The sequence below is a fragment of the Equus caballus genome, chromosome 20 (genome assembly GCF_041296265.1).
Source record: "Equus caballus isolate H_3958 breed thoroughbred chromosome 20, TB-T2T, whole genome shotgun sequence".
NCBI lineage: Eukaryota > Metazoa > Chordata > Mammalia > Perissodactyla > Equidae > Equus > Equus caballus.
In genome coordinates, this window is record NC_091703.1 from 29,295,968 (window position 1) to 29,317,421 (window position 21,454).

At 40.3% G+C, this 21,454-nt stretch overlaps 1 non-coding gene across 1 annotated transcript; it reads left to right on the forward strand.

The window, feature by feature from the left end:
• The first annotated feature begins 9,520 nt into the window (after positions 1-9,520).
• Positions 9,521-9,602, forward strand: TRNAS-GCU (transfer RNA serine (anticodon GCU)). Its single transcript has one exon. It is a non-coding gene; the product is annotated as a tRNA-Ser (tRNA).
• Positions 9,603-21,454: the final 11,852 nt, after the last annotated feature.

A 21,454-nucleotide genomic window follows, 5' to 3' on the forward strand; every position in this document is an offset into this window, starting at 1 on the left:
GGTTGCTTCCAGGTCTTGGCTGTTGTAAATAATGTTGCAATGACCATGGGGGTGAAGACATCTTTTCAAGTTAATGTTTTCATTCTCTTTGGATAAATACCCAGAAGTGGAATTGCTGGATCATATGGTAGTTCTGTTTTTACTTTTTTAAGAAACCTCCATACTGTTTTCCATAGTGGCTGCACCAATTTACATTCCCGCCAACAGGGCACAAGGATTCCCTTTTTTCCACATCCTAGTCAACACTTGTTATTTCTTGTCTTTTTAGTGATAGCCATTCAAACAGGTGTGAGGTGATATCTCATTGTGGTTTTAATTTCATTTCCCCAATGATTAGTGATGTTGAGCAACTTTTTATGTACCTATTGGCCATCTGTATGTTGTCTTTGGAAAAATGTGTATTCAGATCCTCTGCCTATCTTTTAATCAGATTGGGTTTTGTTTGCTATTGAGTTGTATGAGTGCTTTATGTATTTTGAATATTAACTTGTAATCAGATATGTGATTTGAAAATATTTTCTCTCATTTGGTAGGTTGCCTTTTCATTTTGTTGAGTTTCCTTTACTGTGCAGAAACTTTGTAGTTTGATGTAGTCCCACTTGTTTATTTTTTGCTTTTGTTGCCTTTGCTTTTGGTATCAAATCAGAAAAATCATTGCCAAGACCAATGTTACGGAGCTTACCCCCTATGTTTTCTTCTAGGAGTTTTATGGTTTCAGGTCTTAGATTCAAGTCTTTAATCCATTTTGAGTTAATTTTTGTATATGGTGTAAGATAGTGGTCCAAGTGTCATTCTTTTGCATGTGGCTGTCCAGTTTTCCCAACACGATTTACTGAAGAGACTGTCTTTTCCCCATTGTATATTCTTGGCTCCTTTGTCGTAAATTAATTGACCATATATGCATGGGTTTATTTGGGAACTTCTGTCTATTAATATATGTCTGTTTTTATGCCATACTGTTTTGATTACTATAGCTTTGTAATACAGATTGAAATCAGGAAGCATGATGCCTCCAGCTTCATTCTTCTTTGTCAAGATTGCTTTGGCTATTTGAGGTCTTTTGTGGTCCATACAAATTTTGGGGTTGTTTGTTCTATTTCTTTGAAAAATGCTATTGGAATTTGATAGGAATTGCATTCAATCTGTAGATTGCTCTGGGTTGTATGGTCCTTTTAACAATATTAATTCTTACAATCCACAAGCACAGAATATCTTTCCATTTATTTGTGTCTTTTTCAGTTTCATCAGTGTCTTTTCATTTTCAGTGTATAGGTCCTTCACCTCCTTGGGCAGATTTATTCCTAGGTATTTTGATCTTTTTGATTCAGTTGTAAATGGGATTGTTAATTTCTCTTTCTGATAATCGGTCATTAGTGCAGAGAAATGCAACTGGTTTGTATATTGATTTTGTATCCTGCAACTTTACAAAATTTGTTTATTAGTTCTGACAGGTTTTGGTGGAGTCTTTAGGGTTGTCTATATACAATATCATGTCATCTGCCTATAGTGACAGTTTTTACTTCTTCTTTTCCAATTTGGATGCCTATTATTTCTTTTTCTTGCCTAGTTGCTCTGGCTAGGAGTTTTAATACCATGTTGAATAAAAGTGGCAAGAGTAGACATCCTTGTCTTATTCCTGATCTTAAAGTAAAAGTTTTCAGCTTTTCACTGTTGAATATGATGTTAAGAGTGGGTAATGTTAATTGAGAGAATCATTAACCTCTAATGCAACTTGGATGGTCAGGTCACTTTTCTTTGATGGACCAGCTTGTGTTCTTGTTTAATCACCTGCTTATCTCAAGCCAGTTAGGAGAAATTAACACTTAAGAATATCTACAACTGAGCAATTGCTTTGTCAGAACTCTGGAAGTGAGGAAAAGGTAAGTTAGTTTCTGCCTTTAAAGAGGAATTGCCATCCACAGTCTGAAAGACCTGAATGCAAGCCCCAAAGGAAGAAGGACATTTTGAATAAAATTGGGAAAGACAAAAATAGTGTAAAATGTCTGAAGATCAGTCACTGAAGCATCCTCTGGGGAAGGAGAAAGAGAGTGTTTGGCCTGTTTTTCCCATAATTCATTGGGAAGCAGACATTTCTCTGAGAATTGTCTTCAAACACTGAATAAAATGAATGGAGCAGCATCAGTTTAATGTAATTTCTTTTTTTTTTTCCCCCAAGATTTTTCCTGTTTCTCCTAAAGCTCCCCGGTACATAGTTCTGTATCTTTAGTTGTGGGTCCCTCCAGCTGAGGCATGTGGGACACTGCCCCAGCATGGCCTGATGAGCAGCGCCATGTCCATGCCCAGGATTTGAACCAGCAAAACCCTGGGCCACCAAAGCAGAGCGTGAACCTAACCACTTAGCCACTCAGACAGCCCCTAATGTAATTTCATATAAGGTATTTTTATCTCATTAGAAATGCCGGTCTCTAGCCTTCAGCACTGGGTTATCAACCTACACAAGCCCTTGATAAGGCACAGCCTGACCCACAGTCAGTAAAATCTTATAATCCGAAGTCCCTCAACAAGGACAACTATCACTTCCAGAAAATGGAAAGAGGATATCTTGGGATTCTATTCTTTAACTTTAGAGATATGAGGGTTTGTACTCTCTTAAAAGTAATGTTAGGGTCTGGCCCTGGGGCTGAGTGGTTAAAGTTCCACGCGCTCCCCTTTGGCAGCAATTTGAATCGGGGTGCAGATGTACTCCACTCACCAGCTGCACTGTGGACGTGTCCCACATGCAAAAAAATCGAGGAGGATTGGCACAATGTTAGCGCAGGGCAAATCTTCCTCAGCAAAGAAAAAGTAATGTTAAAGGTAGAATTTTAGGAATGTAATTTCTTTTAAAATAGAAAACAACTTTTTCAAAAATAAAGAACAAAAGGCAAAACAGCAAGTGAGCTTTGATTCATTAGCAAGTCTGGAAAAGCAATTCCTGCAACTACCAAGCTGGCCTCACTTGGCAGAGAGATGGGGGTCTTAATCTCAAGGTCCAATCAACACCCAGGGAATGTTCCAACACTGGACCAATTTCTAGGAAGCTCCTCCTGCATCCGGCTAGTTTGCATTCCAGGGTAAGACAACGTGGCAGCCACTAGCTCTCCACCAGATTTTTCCTGTATCTGGTCTCCCAGAAACAGAAGAGGAGAGCCAATTGTCTAGTGTGGTCTTGAGAATGTCAGAAAGGTACTTGGGTGGGTGAAAATTATGGCCCTCCTAGGATCCAGATCTTAACATGGGAAAACCTCTGCCTGGTCACTGTCCACCCTAAGGTCTCCCACCCCACACCCTCACCTCCCAAAACCTAGATTTGAATGTTTCGAAATTCTAAGTTCCTCTATTAACAGTTTACCTACAGAAAGAATAGGAGGGGTATGCAGCAAAAGGGAGGATTGGGCAGCTTTCCTGGGATCTCACACCATAGACTGACCGTCTCAGAAACCCAAGTGCGCATCTCAGCGGGGTCGAGAAAGGCGTCAGGCATGTCTCCACCACCGAAATCCCCAACATACCACCAGTTATCCTCCTGGACTTTCTGTTCCGTGCGTCTGGGGACACATAATTCTCTAGGAAAGGGTGGAGCGGACCTGGTCCCCAGCTCCCTAGCGGCTGCAAACAGGGGCAGTTTTGAAACATTCGCTAAGATTCTCCCTCAGGTGAGAAAGGTTCAGCTCTAGGCAGCTCATTTGAATGGACGCAGAGATTGTGACTAGGGGAAGAAGAGAGACACCGCTAGCACTTTATAGAGCTGGGTACAACCACAGCTTCCCCATCCAGAGAACCGAACCTTTGACAGCCACCAGAAAAATCGAGAGAGGCCTTCACCTGCGCACCGAGCAGATTTTGTTTCATGGCTTTTGGGTTGGTGTTTGGAAAATTGGGTCCTAAGAGTGGCTTCTGGTCTTCGCGGAGCTCTCTTTCGTTTTGTCTTTCGACACCACAGGTTTCGCCCTCCACCTTCCCCCTCAAGCCTAAAACAAACCACTCAATCAAACTCGATTGCGTCTCCATTGAACTTTAGGGAAAAATACTCGGAAATTTCCGCGTTTGAAATGCTGCGTGGTAGTTAAGAGCATGGACCGTGGACGCAGATTATCCCTTTTAAACCACAGCTCGGCCGCTCTTTGAGGTGTGCGCCTGGGCTGGAGGAAAGGTGAGAGCGCCCACCTTACAAGCGCCGGTCTGAGGTGCCACGAATCGTGCGTGTAAAGCGCTTTGGAGAGAGCTCGGCAGAGTCCGCGCTATGTAGGTGTCTGCCGTTATTATTACTACCCTGCTGTGAAAGATTTTAGAAAACAGAAACCAGGAATTAAGTAAACCTACAGAGAGCTACCCTCCGCCCCGCGCCCCCCTCTCCCCCGCCCCCGTCTCCAACCTGTACTCCACCGTCTGCGCTTTCCGGGGAATAAAGTTAAAGCTTCGAGTGTGCGGACGTCGCTGACGAGGAGTGTTCAAGTTCTCGGTCAAGGGGTAAAGGCTTGGGGCCAGTGGGCGGGTGGGCACTTCCCACGCAGCTGTGAACCCATGGACCGCGATGTTTCCCAGTTTCGTAGTTCTATCTCATGCCTTTAGTTACCGATAAGGAATTTCCTGCAAATAGGGTATTGAACCTCTCCCTCAGCTTTTCTTGTCAGCAGAGTTATTACATATGTCTTTGCTTACCTCCTTATACTATCCTTGACCATAACCTCTGGCATATTTATGCAATGAAGATAAGTGAAACATTTTGTAACTTTTTATTATGGAAATCTTTAAACGTACAAAAAGTAAATAAATTGATATGATGTAGTCTCATGTATCCATCACCCAACTGCAAGAATTAGCAATATTTTTACCAATCTCATTTTATATGTATCCCAACCTTTTTCGTCCTGTATTTTAAAGCAAAATCCAGGCATTATACCATTTTATCCATAAAGACTTCAATATGTAAGAGAGAGAATTTTAAAATACATTCACTGCTTATTTACTGGGGATGTCTAGTAGGGGAAAAAGTAGCTTCTTCAGATTTCTTTGATTTATCCTATTTTATTTTCATCAGTGTGTTAATTTTCTTACAGTGGTCTTAAAATAAAGAATCAGAAACATAATTCCATTGCACAATGTTGGTAGGGCAGAGTTTTGCTTACACGGTGAGCAAGATAATTTTCCTTCTAAGGATCAGTGTTAAATACGAATTTTATCCCTATTTATTTATTTATTTTTGAGGAACTAACTGCCCTGAACTAACTGCTGGCAATCCTTTTTTGCTGAGGAAGACTGGCCCTGAGCTAACACCCGTGCCCGTCCTCACGGCCCATCCTCCTCTCCTCTAGTCCGTCTGTGGGACGCCTACCACAGCATGGTGTGCCCAGCAGTGCCAATGTCCGCACCCGGGATCCGAACTAGCTGACTCCGGGCCGCCCAGAAGCATAACGTGCGCACTTAACCTCTGCGCCACCGGGCTGGCCCTTTTATCCTTATTTAATTTGAACTTAATCAGTAACATCCTTCAAGAAAACAGTCACCTAAATCTTCACGTTCATGGCGATGTATGATATCTTCCCTCATTTCTCTGCTCTGCTTTAATGCCTTGCAATCGTCTCCTAAAAGTCTCCTTTCCCCAGATTTCATAGTGCTCTTTATATTTAACCCGGCACGTTGTTTTAGTCAAAACACACTTTTCAGAAGCTGGCAATTACGATATTCAGTTTTCAAGACTGCTCTGCCACCTTTGCTAGGAACACATCTACTAATAAATTATTTTTATTCTGGTGAATGTAGATTCAAACAAATTGGCTGTCAAAACTTTTGCAAGATTGGAAGTTTTCTTAAAAGTTTTCTCTATTCCTTTGAATAAATTATGTACACCTTACCCCTGCAGTATTTAAATAAGTGGACAAAAGAAAGAATAGAGTTGTTAAAAATGGGAAATAAACCAAGGAATTAGCAAATAATTTCCTGTGAATTAGATTTACTGTAAGAAAGAGAAAATTCTGGAATCTTTACCATTTGTAGTTAAAATCTTGAACAAGGAGAGAGAATTACTCATTAAGGATGTAAATCTGATTTTTTTTACAATTCTTTAAAAAGCCAAATTCTTCTGCTAACTCTAAAATGAAACAAAAGACATGCTACTTCAGACATTTGGCCTGAAACACAGGGGACTAATGCAGGGCACCTAATGAGAATTTTGCTCATATTCTGCTTCAGATGGGTTTGTAATCAAGTTTTGATTTCTGGACTTTATATGCCCTCCCTGTGGAAATGGAAAGTGTAACCCAGATCCCCACTGAGAAAAGGTGGAGAAGTACAGCCCTGATCCTCTGTAGTTTGGTGAGATGTAAGAAGCAAGGTTGGGAAGCTTTGGTAGGAAGAAAGCCCATGCAGGAGTTTGAGGTACGAAACAGCGATTACAATCACTGTGCTACGGAACACAATTACAAGGATGCTTTCCACTGTCCTGAAGCAGTTTGTGGAATCAGACCTCTTGCAGGTAATGCCTGTCAGCTTGATCTATAAGATGTCAAGATGAAACTCTATCCTATCAGGTATAAAAATTGTTGTTAAACCTAGTGGTCATTTCTTAATTAATATCTTCATTTCTGAGCAGCCTTTGGCTCTGTCCACCACTTTTCTGCCTTTAAATAATTTCTTTAAATTTATCTTTACTTTTTAAAATTAAATTACCAAGTGACGCATACTCATGGTAAAGAAAAAAATTAAATCTTGGAAAAATGTTTAATATAGAAAATTTAAAACCTTCAGATCATAGCTGTTAACAACTGGCATACATCTTCAGGATGCTTATTTTTATATCAATCAGAGGCTTCCAGAAATAGCAAAAGGTTCACATCATCTTCTTCCCAACATGTAAAAAATAAAAAAATGCCAAATAAGATTTGAACATATTGGGATATATTTAAAATTCTTCATCCATACACAATGGTGGTATATATAATACATACATAGACTTATACATACATAGTACTCCTTTGAGGATAACTTAAAAAGTCTAAGTTTGGGGCCTTCATAAAATTGAGGCTGAGGGGCCTGCCCATTGGCTAGTGGTTAAGTTTGTATCTTTGCTTCGGCAGCCCAGGGTTCAGGAGTTTGGATCCCAGGCATGGACCTACACACCACTCATCAAGCCGTGCTGTGGCAGCATCCCACATACATGATAGAGGAAGATTAGCAATGGATGTTAGCTTAGGGCCAATCTCCTCACACACACACAAAAATAAAAATAAAAATAAAAAGGAAAAATTGGGGCTGAAGCTAAATGGTTCTCACTAATATTAAATATCTAACCTCTCAGTCTATCACTTAAACAAAAATACTATATATACTGTTCTGCAACTTGCCTTTTTTTAAACTAAGTGGGAAAATATTTGTAAGTTACTACATGTAGATTTGTATTATTGTTATTAATGGTAACATACTACTCTAATGTTTTGTTTAATCATAAGTTATTTAACTAAGTATTCCATTTTGGTGGGCATCAGGTGGTTTCTAATGTTTAACTATTATAAGTAGTGTTCCAATGAACTATGCATAATATGTGTGTGTGTATTTTTTTCACACTAGTGGTGGCATTTCTCTAGCATAATTCTCTACTAGTTGGTTGACTATTGGGCTTAAGGAAAGGACGAAGGAAGCACATAAACTTTGCACATTTTAATAGGTCTTACGCTATTGTTCTTCAGTTTGATTGGGCCAATTTACACCTGCACGGACAGTATTTCAGAAATCTGGAGTGGGAGCAGGGGAAGGAGAATGATATGTTATTGTTTTAAATGGCATACCCTACAGATAAATTAGGTAGAGTATCTTCAAATAGATTCATCAATCATTTGATTTTCTTCTGTGCATTGACCATATGTGTTTTTTGGTTATTTTTTTCCAACTGGGTTTTCTTTTCTTATTGAATGTAATTTCATGTAATTAATTATCAGCTTATTATTTATTTTATTCGTAATAAAAACAACTACAATAATGTCAAGTGGCTTACACAGTGATTACTATTTGCAAGGCAATTTTCTAAGCATTTTACTGATATTAACTAATTTAATACTCAACACAAACTCAGGATTTAAAAAAAAAAAACTACTAGGATTATTAACCCAAGAGATTTAATTGAACATATTCATTCTAGCTACCTTTATTCTGATGCTTAGATTTTGTGTTAAATCTAGAAGATTTTATCCATTCATTTAGTTATATTGTTGGTGTACTCTTGCACTGGTGTAATACGATTACCAAAACAAGTATATATTTCCTGCCCTCTAGTTGGACGGAGAATGGTCTAAACCAAACTTCAGTGAAACTCTTTCTGTGTTAGTGGCAGAAATTCCCCCCTCAAAGCTTCCTCTAGGACCAATTCTGAAGTTACTGGCGTGAAATGAGGTTGCCCTTGAGTCTCTGAAGAGTGAGTGTGAGTGGCACTGGATGATGAGACATGTAACAATATGCTCGCCCCATTCAAAGGAATAAATAAGGCTGTTTAGTTTAGTATTGTGGACGAAGTACCCCTAATGGTTGTTTTGTGCTAACCGAAGACATTTTGAAATTCGGTGAATATGGGTGAGAGAGAAAAGAGTCCCTCCCAACAAAGTTGAGAACAGAGCTAAGAGGTTTGATAGGGAGCGAAAAAGCACCAACATTTTGGTAGAAAAGAAAGTTCCCCCTTCCAAAATTCTGCACTAAATATAAAAAAGCACACAAACTCTCAGGAGTGAAGAGGCTTCCTGAGGGTCACATTACCACCGAGGTTCTCGGAGCCGGAAGGGACGTTAGGGGTTACCCAGTTCGGCTCCCCAAGTCAGGGTTGGAGTTAGTGATGTGGCTCGGGAAAGAGCCACAACCAGAATCCTGCACTCTGACTCCTGCATCGGGCCTTACCCACCCCACCCGCCCTGCCCGGTGCTGCCGATTTTGAGTTATGATACAAACGACTCCCCCTAAGGGCTTTTGCACTTCTCTACTTTTTTCCGAAACACATTCTCGCCCGTTGCTGATTTATCATAGACTGATCAATGCCAAGTCCTAGAGAGGGTAGCGAAAGAGAAATGAGAGCGTCTTCTGGCCGTCGGGCATATTACAAACGCAAACAGAAGGAATCGCAGAGCCAGGTTTCTGGTACCGCTCAGAAAGCAGGAATCCCAGACGTTTTGATCAAGAGGCAAGAAAATGAATTCCTCGAACGCGAACGCAGCGGCTGAGGGACTCTGTGGAGGTCGGAGAGTTTGTCTCCGAAGCACGCAGGGCTGCGGGCTGGAGCTGAGTCGGCGAGTCAGGGTCGACTGGCGTCTAATAATGTGTGCCAGGCCTGGTTCTACCTGTTATTAGGTATGAGCCAAATACTGCACCACTCTAAGCGTCGTCCATCAGTTTTGTGGTGGTGGTGAAATGCACTTTAAGATACCTGACTCAGACTGTGGTTGTGAAGATTAAGCCAGGGAAAGGGCAACGAGATACATTGCTACCAACTGTCTGGGAGTACTGCAGGGAGGAAGAAATTGAACGGCTGGTGCTTCTGCATGACGAGGTGGCCGAGTGGTTAAGGCGATGGACTGCTAATCCATTGTGCTCTGCACGCGTGGGTTCGAATCCCATCCTCGTCGGCTGACTGAGCATTACAGTGGGAAAGCATCTCCTTTTGGTGAGTTAATTCCTTACTCACCACCCAGCTGAGTAATTTCCTCTAATCCTCCCTGTTCTCTGCTTTCTCAGTAGCACTTTCCGTGGCTGTGAACTTAATTTATCAATTGATTTATTTGATTTATCTTTCATTCCCCTACCAAATTTTCATTCGAAGTTTTGCTTAGCAGAGACTCCCCATTGAGGACACAACTCACGAATTAATTGAGGACCATAAAGAAACATTGCCTAACAAATTTAAAGGAATTGATAAAGTTGTCCATAGAGTAATGTACATGAAATTATGTATACTGAACTATATGGTTATTTAAGGCGTTTTCAGGCTAATTTTATCTCTACTGCAATCTTTGTTATATCTTTAATGCTAATTTTAAAAGCAAACATTATTGTCTAAGGACCCCTGTCTTTGACAAGGAGGCATATGTGTCTCTTAGAGATACGACATAACTAAAAAGTACACGCCATACAGTTCCAGTTAGGGCTAAGTATTTCTTCCTGAGAAAAGCAAAGAAAAATGTGGGTATTGTGTAGTTTCTACCTGTGACTTCCATCTTGGCAGACCGGTAGAAGGAAAAAAAAAGAATAACATATTTCTTCATTTTATTTATTTTATTATTTCCATTTCTTTGATATGTACTACATTGACATGATTCAAAAAGTATAAAAAGCTATACAGCAAAGTTTTGTCACCAATTATCCTTCCCACAGGTTGGGTCCTATTAGTGTCACGTATACCCTTTTGGATATGCCGTTTTGCATGTGTGTCTATCTATATCTGAAATATAAATATCTAGAAGTAGATATGCTGTGTTCTATGATTTTTTTACTTTTAAGATAATGCCACATTTCCTCCATAGAGGTTGTATGATTTACACTCCCAATCAACAAGGTGGAAAGGAGACCAGACCATAGCTGCTTAGGCAGCCCTATAATAGGGATTATTATTTCAACTAGCATTGTCACAGGTCATCTAAATGGAAGCACAAACACCCGCAGTGAAAAGGAAAAAATTAGGAATCCTGAGTTCTCATAAACTTGGTGGCCTTAATTTTACATATTGAATTACAAGTTTTCTATATAACCACCAGCAATTTATAAATTGGGCTGATTAAATATTTAAGATTTAATGGATTCTAGTGTTCGTGAGGTTGAGCCTTTGTGTGGTTTGAGGGTAGAACTCGTTTGTTTTATTAGAATGAAAATTTAAAATGTCTAAATCAGAGGTCTGAAATTGGATCGCTGGATTCAAAGCATCAGCTCTTATGCAACAGATGAGATTACTCTAGTTTTCAAAAGTGGTTCTCAAAAGTGTGGTTCCCCCACACAATGGCATCATCATCACCTGTAAACTTGATGGAAATACAGACTCCAAGGCAGGGGCCCAACAATTTATGCTTCAACAAGCTCTTCAGGTAATCCTGATTTGTGCTAAAGTTTGACACTGCTGCTCTAGTTTTGTTTTGTTTCAAAACACGGTTAACCTAGTTTCTGTCCATCTTAGTAACATCTTTTCTCCTTAAGACCGGCGTTTCTCCCATCTTTCCAACATCAGCATGAGTGTCTATGCTGAACCCTCTCAGCTCCTCCAGGATTACTCACTCTTACCCCTACTCTGTCCATGTCCCCAAAGCTAGGACCCACAGAGCAAACTAACGTGATGTTGAAGACACCAGCCAAACACCACCAGGAACAAACCTGTAGTCTGACAAAATCAGTTTATTGAATCAACGCAGGGACAGGATACTCCAGAGTAACCGGGAAGTGCCGCTCAACAAGAGGAATGAGAAGCGTCTTTGCTTAAGGATTGAGTTTCCGCTGAAGGGTTGGTTCTGAGGAGGCTCTAAGTGAAGCGGAGAGCTGGATTGGCGGCTGTTGCAAAAGCGGGATGAGGAGAACCGGGGATTAACTAGGGATTGGGTATTGTCATGAAAAGAGGGCGGCTTTAGGTATCCCCAATAATAGGTGGGTGCATAAGGGCGCGTCTGGAGCGTTGAAAGGCGGTAATCATACTCTCAAGGAGGGGGCCGCTGTGGCGTTTTGCAGCCGCTGCGTGATCCGGGGCAAACCGTGTTCCTGTTAACTTTGCAGCTGTCTTTGCCGGTGTCTGTTTCCAGCCTGACAACAGCAGCGTTGCTTTTTTCTTTTTCAGTCGGAGCCAATTTCCTTCCTTTCCGTCTAGACAGGTTTTTACTCTTCCAGTGGACATTTCCTGTCCGTGAGCCTCGGCTTCGGGGAATCATTCTCCGGTGCTCCCGCTGTGGGCGTTTAGGAGACTTTGGAGAGGACACAGACTGAGGTTTCCTCCGTTTTTCCCGGGCCCGAGGGCCCAGAAGCCCCGGCGCGGGAGCACTGACGGCCGCAGGGGGCGTTCCGCCTGTCTAGACGGGCCCCGCCCCGCGCGCCCCGCCCCGCGCGCCTCCCGGCCCCGCCCCGCCTCCCGGCCCCGCCCCTCCACCTCCCGGCCACGCCCCTCCACCTCCCGGCCACGCCCCGCCTCCCGGCCCCGCCCCGCCCCGCCGTCTCCCGGCCCGGCCCGGTGAGGAGTTTTCCCGCCTCCGGGAGGACTGGGCGCTTGGACAGCCGGAACTTGTTCTCCCCAATTCTCGGTCCTCTGCTGGTTTTCGAGGCGTTTCCAGCCTCCGGTTGGGGTTGGGGTGGGCGGTGGGGAAGGACGAAGGCGGACTAGCGCGATTGCTGGGTGAATGGGGAGATCCCCTCCCCCAGAGGTGGGGAATGACCTGAAAGCATGCCCCGCAGTGGAGAAAGCGCACCCGCCGCCGGCCGGAGGTCGGCGGTAGGGTTGCCAGATAAAATACAGAACGCCCAGTTAAAACTGAATTTCAGATAAAGAACGAAGAATTTTTTATGGACAAATCTGTCAAACCTAGCCGGTGGCTCCGCGTGTCGGTGAGCGGGCCTCTGGGCAGGGCGGGGGCGGGGAGAGGGTCCTCACTGGGAGCATCAGGAGGCCGGAGCCGTGCTCCCAGAGAAATGTTACCATCCCGCCCTTTCCGCCCGGCTCCCGGGGAGTCTGTAAACTTCCGAAGGGAAATGTCCATTTCTGAGTTCTCCAGCCCTCAGCCCGCTTTGGGTCACAGAAGAGAGGCATTAAATTTTGACTTGAGAACTCCTTCGCTGTGAAATACAACTTTCTCACCCCTTGAAGCTGAGCATATCATTAAGTCGGAAAGGAGTTTTACTCAAAAGAGGGGAGAAATGGGCTGCTCCAAGTCATTTACCAGAGAGGTAAAGGCAAAACCGGACCCCAAGGCCGCAGGGAGATGTGAACTCGGATCGTGGGATTCAAAGTCCATAATGCTGACTGTTCCACAAGAGGACAGCTGCCTTGCGGTGTGTATCGTGATTAACTGAAATGAATCGGCAGCGTCTTAAAGAGTTTCTGACGAAAACGGACGTTCTTATGACGTTTACCACCAAGCTCTGCGGTGGTACCAGCTCCTGAGACTCTCAGAAGAGCTGGGTTTGGGTCAAGATAAAGGAAACTGGAGGGTAGGTCCCAAGTTCTGTTCCTGGCGGAGAAAACTGACCAAATGAACCGGGATTCGTCTGTAAAGTCGCTGTCGCATACTTCTGGAGGGAGAGTAAAACGCCTTTCAGAGAGCAAATTGGCACATCATTTATCACCCTTTTAAAAGTAGACGTCAGACTTCAAAAACAGACTAGCACATTTACGGTCAACTGATTTTCATCAAAGGTGCCAAGGTAATTTAGTGAATCTAGAAGGAAAGGAGTCTTTTCAAGAAATGGTGCTGCAATAGTTGGGCAGCAGCCATGGGAGGGAAAAGATGATGAATTTCCGTTCTTACTTCACACAATATTCAAAAATTACTCATAATGGCTAATAGACCTAAATAAAACCTAAAACTAAAACTTAAAACTCTAAAATTTCTAAAAGAAAAGAGAAAAACTTTATGACTTTGAGTTAGGAAAATATTTTAAAACTAGGACACAGAAAATGTAAAACATAAAAGAAAAATAGAAAAATTGGACTTTATCAAAATTTAAAACTTCTGTTCTTTGAAAAGCACTGTTAATAACAATGAAACGACAAGCCTCAGACTGGGAGAAAATATTTGCAAAGCACATATCTGATAAAAAGACTTGTATCCAGATTATATAAAGAACTCTTACAACTTAACAATAGGAAAACAATCCCATACCCCATTAAAATGGGGGAAAGATTTGGATTTAGACCTCAACAAAGAAAATACATAGACGGCAAGTAAGCACATGAAAAGATCTCAGCGTCATTAGTCATGAAGGAAATTCAATTAAAACTACAATAAAATACCATTACACATGTATTAGAATGGCTAAAATTTAAAAAAATAATAAACCTAACTGCTAAATGCTAATGAGGATGTGGAGCAGCTGGAACTCATACATTGCCACTAGGAATACCAAATGGTACAGCCACTTGGAAAGGCAGTTTGGCAGTTTCTTATGACATTAAACAAATACTCTATGACTCAACAATCCTGAGTATTTACTCAAGAGAAATGAAAACATATGTCCACCTGTGAGTGAATGTTTATAGCAGCGTTATTCATAATTGACAAAACTGGAAACAACCCAAATGTCCATCACCTGGTGAATGGATAAGCGAATTGTGGTACATTCGTGCAGTGGAATATTACTCAACAATGCAAAGAACAAACCACTGATACAGACAGCAACATAGCGGAATCTCAAAAGCAGTATGCGAAGTGAAAGAAACCAGAAACTAGACCCAAATCCTAATGGTATATGATTCCATCCCAGAGAAGGCAAAGAATATGAGTGAAAAATCAGATCGGTGGTTATCAGGGGCTGGGAGTGGAAGGAAAGACTGACTAAAAAGGAGCAAGGGGAATATTGGAGGGCGCTGGAAATGTACACCTTGATTGTAGCAGCCTTTACATGACAATAAGTGTTTGTCAAAATTCATCTAACTGTACACATAAAAAGGTGATTTTTACCATATGCAAGTGGTGTCTTAATAAAACTAACTTAAAAAAAAAAAGGATATCATCACTCAGCAATTCCATTTCTAAAACTCTATCCTTTAGAAATACTTGCATAAGTTCATCAAGGTGTTTGTCAAGGAATGATCAAAGTAGTAGTGTTGGTCACAAATTATGCGGCCTATAAAACAGATGGCAACTGACATAAAAAGTACGCTGCAGAACAGTAATGTATAGCAGTTTCTATTTTTGTAAATATAATTCTAGAAGTAGACATACAATTATATATTCATTTATAAGTAGCTTGGAGGACTACACGTCGAACTGTTGGTGCAGATTTTTTTTTTTAAGAATTGAATTGGGGGTCCAGGCACTTTTCAATTACTACAGAATTTGCTGTTGCAATGTTTGAAGAGGGTGGCAGGCAGAGGAGCATATAAACTTTTATCATTTTTCTTAAAGCACATCTGCATAAGACAATTAATGGCCAGTTATATAGGACTCAGGAGTCATTTTTCGATGCTGACCCCCCACCGGGCTGAGCTCTGTGGTGGCAGTAGAGGGAACAATATGAAAGAATTAAAAGGTAAAATCCCAGATTGCAAAAATGTGTTGTCCTTTCGGCTGGGGGAGATGGGGGGGGGGCTGCTAAAACGCACAGGGGTGTGTGCATTTAATAGTGGATGGGCAAGGAGAGGACCACCGCCCCTCCCCCCCCCACCCCCGCCCGCACCTTGGGCCTAGAGATTTTCAACCGTTTGGGGGGTCACCCCTTTAAGAACCTTAGCAAAGACCCTCAAAATTCATGGCTTCGGGGATTTTCTGGCGACTACTCAGAAAACTCAAGGCAGGACCCTAACCTGGGGGGATGGATAGGATGGAATCTCAGGGCAAAGAGCAATGGAGGCGTTGATCTCCAATCTTTGCTGGATGAGTTCCCAGGTCCTTCTAGGCTTAAAATGTTCTGAATCAGAAAGAACAAAATTTAGGAATCAGTGGAGTCCGAAGCAGCAAGAACGACACAGTGGGAAAGAAGAGCTGTTTAATAAACACTCCTCTGGCACCTCTTAGGCTTTGCGCGCTCTGAACCAGGCGCTGGAGCGGGCTGGGAGCGCGGGGGAGGGGAACACTCGGGGCACAATCCTGCGGCCCCTGCTCTCCCACACCCCTCGAGAAATCCCGCGGCTGCGGCCTTTCGCTCTGTCAGTCTCCTTTTTGCTCTGTGTCCAATTCCTTGGTTCCTTCCTTCTCTGGCACCTCCAGTTCCCGAGAACTTTCAAATACCCTGGCTGAAACGGCGCGCGCTGCTGAAACGGTGTGAGTGAGGTGGCAGACGTGTGGCCCCCTCCGCTCCAGTTTCAACTCTGAGGTCCCCTCTTCTCTCAGGGACGAGTTCTTACAACGCTCTCCGTCGCTGGTCACAGCCAGAAGTGTTTGTAACCGCAAATGCAGATGAAATTTAAAAATACCACTTTATTAAACGCTATGCAAAATAACTTAGAAACCTGGTTCAATGCATATATTTCCAGAAAATATAATATACCAAAAGAACCTTAGAAGAAAGAAAATCCACACGGACCAGTTACAAGTGAAGACATAAAAAGTTGTCAACAAACTACCTCCCTAAAAGCATCAGACATAACAGTTTCACAGGTGAATTCTAAGAAACCATTTACAGAACAGATAATTCCAATGCATTTAAAACTGTTCCAGAACAGAGAAAAAGAAAAGAATACTAGATTTTGGAGGGAAACAATCTGAATATTGATCTTGAAAACCAAAATATATTACCAACAAGAAAACCACATATTCTTATTCTCACTTATGCTGAATCTTAAATAAAATAGTAGAAAACAGAATTCAGCAGCACATTAAAGGAATAAATAATTTACCATGACAAAATGGGGATGAGCAGAAAAATTCTTTAAGAAATCTTTAAACATAATTCACCATATTAACATATTTAAGGAGAAACAGCATATAAGCATTTAAACAGATGTTGGAAAGACATTTGCTTACATTAACATCCAGTTTTGACATTTGAAAAAATTTTAATAAAAAAGAATAGATGGTTCCTTACATAACATAATAAAACATACGTAACTTACATCAACCGTCATCATCCTGCTTTTCAGAGAAAACATTATATGCCTTCCCTTTGAAGTAAGCAACATGCTAGAAAGCTGTCCACTCTCATTACTATTGTTTTATATTATTCTGGAGGAACTAGACAATGTATTTAGCAAGAGAAATAAATACACTTGAAAGAAGGAGTAAAAATTATCATCATATTAGATATACAAAGGTACCCCAGGATTTGTTTATGAAATTAAATATATTTGTAAAAATAAACAAGAGAAGTCACTTGCTTTCCTACACACACATGCACACACACACACACACACACACACACACACTGGACAAAAGACCCCATTTACAACAGCAGCAAAAGAGATAAAATATTGAGAAACTAATTTGATGAAATTACAAGATCAATAATAAGAAAACTTTAAATGTTGTTGCCTGACCCAAGATATGGAGGAAGAGACATATCAATTTTTTCTTACTAGTTACTCTAGGTATTTAATATAATGCCAACAAGAATTAAAGTGGAATTTTGTTTTCGAACTGGGTAAATTGCTTCTAAAGTTTATGTGAAAAGTAAACAAGCATTAGCAGCCAGGAAAACTCAGAAAAGAATAATAACAAGGAAGACATAGGCCTTCCAGGTATTAAAACATCTTACAAGCTACTGTTAAGTTAATTAAATAAGGAGACCATTAGATTGAGGTGGCTCTAATGCCGTATGTAGCAGCCTATGTAAGCAAACCAAAATCTAAACCTGTAAATGCCTGAAGATTATGAAATCAAAACCTAAGGACAGCCAGTCACAAACTAGGCTTTAAGCTATAGCCAATCAATAATTTCCTTGTTTTGTTTCCACCTTTTCTCTATAAAAGTTTTTCCAGAGCTCCTGCTGGTGGAGCACTCCTAACCACTTCTGGTTTGGCACTGCCCATTGGAATCAATTTTTGCTCAAATAAACTCTTAAAATTTGTAATATGCTTCAGTTTATCTTTTAGCATTACAGTGAATAAAACATTGTAGTACAAACAACATAGAAAATCCCGAAGTAGGCACAAATATTTAAGCACAAATATTATAAAGATGACATTTCAAGTCAGTGGAGAAAATATGGATTATTCAATAAATGGTACTGGGCCATCTGGGTAGATATCTGAAAAAAACAGAGTGTAATCCACACCTCACATCTTACAACTGGATAATTTCCAGGTGGTTCAAAAATTTAAATAGAAAAAAAATAAAACCATAAAAGTACTAGAAGAAGTCACCTGAGAATTTTATTTTATAGTTTTAGCACAAGGGAGGGCTTTCTTAGTATCACAAAAACCATAAAATATTAGTAAATTTAACTACTTAAAAATTAAAAATTTCTTTGTAACTAAAACCGCTACAAAGTAGAATAGAAAAATTCCAAATTATCACAAAAGGATAATTTCCTTAATATATGATGATCATACAAGTCAACAAGAGAAAGACCAAAAGGAAAAAGGGAAAGGGTATGAACAGACTGTTCACAGAAAGAAAATATACATGAATATTAATTTACTCAATCTGGTTCATATTTAAAGAAATGCTAATTAATGCTACAATGACTTACGATTTCTTATCTATCAGGTTGGCACAGATCAAAAAGTTTGGTGAGATTGGAGGCGATATCACTTTGGAAATTGTTAGAGAGCTGTAACTTTTTAAAACCACTTTGGAGGGCAATTTAGTAGTGTATATCAATTTTACAAATGCATATATTCTTTGACTCAGAATTTCTACTTCTAGGAATTTATTCTAGAGATAATCTGAGACATGTGTAAGATTATGTATGTATGAAACTATTTAGTTTAGCACTGTTTATATAAATAGAAAACAATTGGAAATAGCCTCATTTCTCAGCAACTGAGGACTGGCTAAATGAATCTGCATAATGGAATATTATGCAACTGTCAAAAATAGAGGTAGATCTATGTCTATGGCAATAGGAAAAACTCCAAGATTTATTATTCAATAAAACAAGCAAAATAGGGCACAATACGCATAATTTTCTACCATTTGTGCAAAATAATGTGGATGAATTATAAATAAATATTTGCTTCTACATGCATAAAATATCTCTGAAAAGCTACATAAGAAATCAATAGTTTTGGCTGTTTCCATAGAATGAAATCAGGTGAATGGGGGTAGGAGTAGGATAGAGATTTTTCTTTAAAAATGTTTTATTTTGAAAATGTTAAATAGAGATCTAGTACATATCCAGAATTCCTTATCCACAGTTCTAAAATCCATAACATTCTGAAAATTATTTTTTTCCATAAATTTGGCACTAAAACTCACCTGGGACAAATCATGAAGTGAACTGAACTGAGATTCCTTATAATCAATCTGAATTCTGAAACACATCTACTCCCAAAGGCTTATGTATAATGCATAATGAACATTCATATACTCACCTCGATTTCATAAGTGTTCACATTCTGCCACATTTGCTTTCTCTCTCTCTGCTGAAATATGTTAAAGTAAACTGTAGATGTCATGACATACCACCCTTGAATATTTCAGTAGCCATCTCTAAAAAATTAGGACATTTTCCTATGGAACTACAATATCATTCCCAAACCTAACAAAAGGAAAAATCAGAGAGAGATTTTTCAGTGTATGCTTTTTTGTGCATCTTGTATTTTGACTCTGTAACTTATTCGATAGACAATAAAATTTAAAATTAAAAATAAACTAAGGAACATTAATACTTAAAATTGATCAGAAAGCTATGGGATCTGCCCAAGGTATCATTAAGGAATAGGGAAGAAAGAGTCACAAGAACCCAGCTGAAAGTAGACATTGAAAAAAACAAATCATCTCATTTTAACGTCCAGCTAAGCTGGGGCTGGTATGAGCAGGGCTTTTATCAAGTCAGTACTGACAGAAGCATGGTGGGTATGGAAAGCCAATCCAAATCCAAAACAAATACCTGCTTTCAAGAAAAGTTTTGCTCTCTCCATCAAGGAGAGAGTTCAGTGTAATCAACTTAGCACCAGATGACTGCCTGTCCCAGGATTGGCTGCGGCTCTTGCAAAGTGGACTCTCAACAGTGATGGTATCTAGATTAGTCTTAGTGAAAGAAAGGCTTTTGAAAAAAATTTTTTGAGCCTATGCACATCCTCCATCCTGGCAGCCATGGTCGCTATGTTCAAAAGCTTCTTGAGCAAATAGAGTTGGCTGAACAAACAGCAGCTAACATCCATAGGGAAGATCAGCTTGCCCACTTGCTTATTGAAACCCTCTTACACAGCAGGTTAATGAAGATTCATATGGGCCACAAATATTTTTACACTTGGGTCTATCCACATACTAGCTAGTTCCCTCAATCTCTTTGTCACTAATCCTCCAAATCTTTTTTTTCTTCTCCTCGCTCTCCCCCTTCCCTCCTCCTCCCCCCCTCTCTTCTTCTCCTCCCCTTCCCCCGCCTCCCCTGCTCCTCCTTCTCCTCCTTCTCCTTATGGTGTAACCCACAGCAGAGTCAGTATCCCAATATGCATGCTTCCAGATTCAGATAACCCTCAATTCAGATAACTAATCTAGTTAGACTTGCAGTCAATATTTCTTCTTGTCTCTGAGCTGACTGGCAATTTAAATATTTTCAGTAAGAATTCCCAATTCTAAGTTAAAAATAATCCGTTCTGTCTCAGGATGCTTATCAAAGTACTGCTATAGGGAATCTTCTCCCAAACAGACAAGTAGGAGCCAGTCTTTCTCAGGGCCGTTTAACTACAGAGAAGTTCAATGCACTGTTCATTTGACCCTAGAGTGGAGGCTGCCTGAGTCTTATAGTTGACCTACTTAACAAACACACATAAACAAGTTAGAGAGCCTAACCAACTGTCAGTGAGACATTTGGGAGTTTCATACAAATATGAAAACTGTGATTACTTGTCACATATGGGCATCCATAACAGAAGAGAATAACATATTTAAACAACCTATTCAAGTCCAGGAGAAGGTGAGCATTTACTCATCATATGCTCTAAATCCAGTTAGTTAGGAAAGTTTGTACTGAGGGCTTTGCAAGTGAGGTACGATGTGGGAGAAAGTGATCAGGGTTTTGAGCTGATTTTCTTCATGCTGGTGCTCTTAATGATTACACACTTTGGAAATCTGGAAGAAGCTGAAGTAAAGGATGAAGCTTGAGTTTATTTAATGCCCTCAGGTGGCTGGGTTGAGGAAAATAACTAAAGAAATTTACAGAGCTACAGTTTTGGAGTTTAAATGCATTACAAAACCTCCATTAACACACGAGATAGTTTCTGACTGCCGTGGTAAAATAATGAGGGTCTCTGAAAACAAAACAAAACATAGTTTAACCTAAGCTATACCAGCATTCTGGTTGACATAATAAAATTGATCACTGACTAACAGTACTTATAAACACGCTTGTTTGTTCCAGTAAAACTAATTTAATTGGTTTTGGACTGATTTTTTATTACTACTAAAATTCAGACAACTTTTGTAGCAAAAAAACAAAAGATAGGAAGGGAGAAAAGAAAGAGAGAGAGAGAGAGAGAAAGAGAGGGAAGTGGGACTAAGGGTGAGATCTCACCTTCTAATTTATTAATTTTGGCAGTCTGAGTTTTTTTTTCTTTTTAAACCATAGGTAATGTATTACTTTTTAAATGTTTTAAAAATAAATTTTTCAATAGTCTATGCTTCATCTGTGTTTGCAGTTTAAACCTGTATGGGGCCCACACATGTATGAAATTCTGATCACGTGACTCACTGCT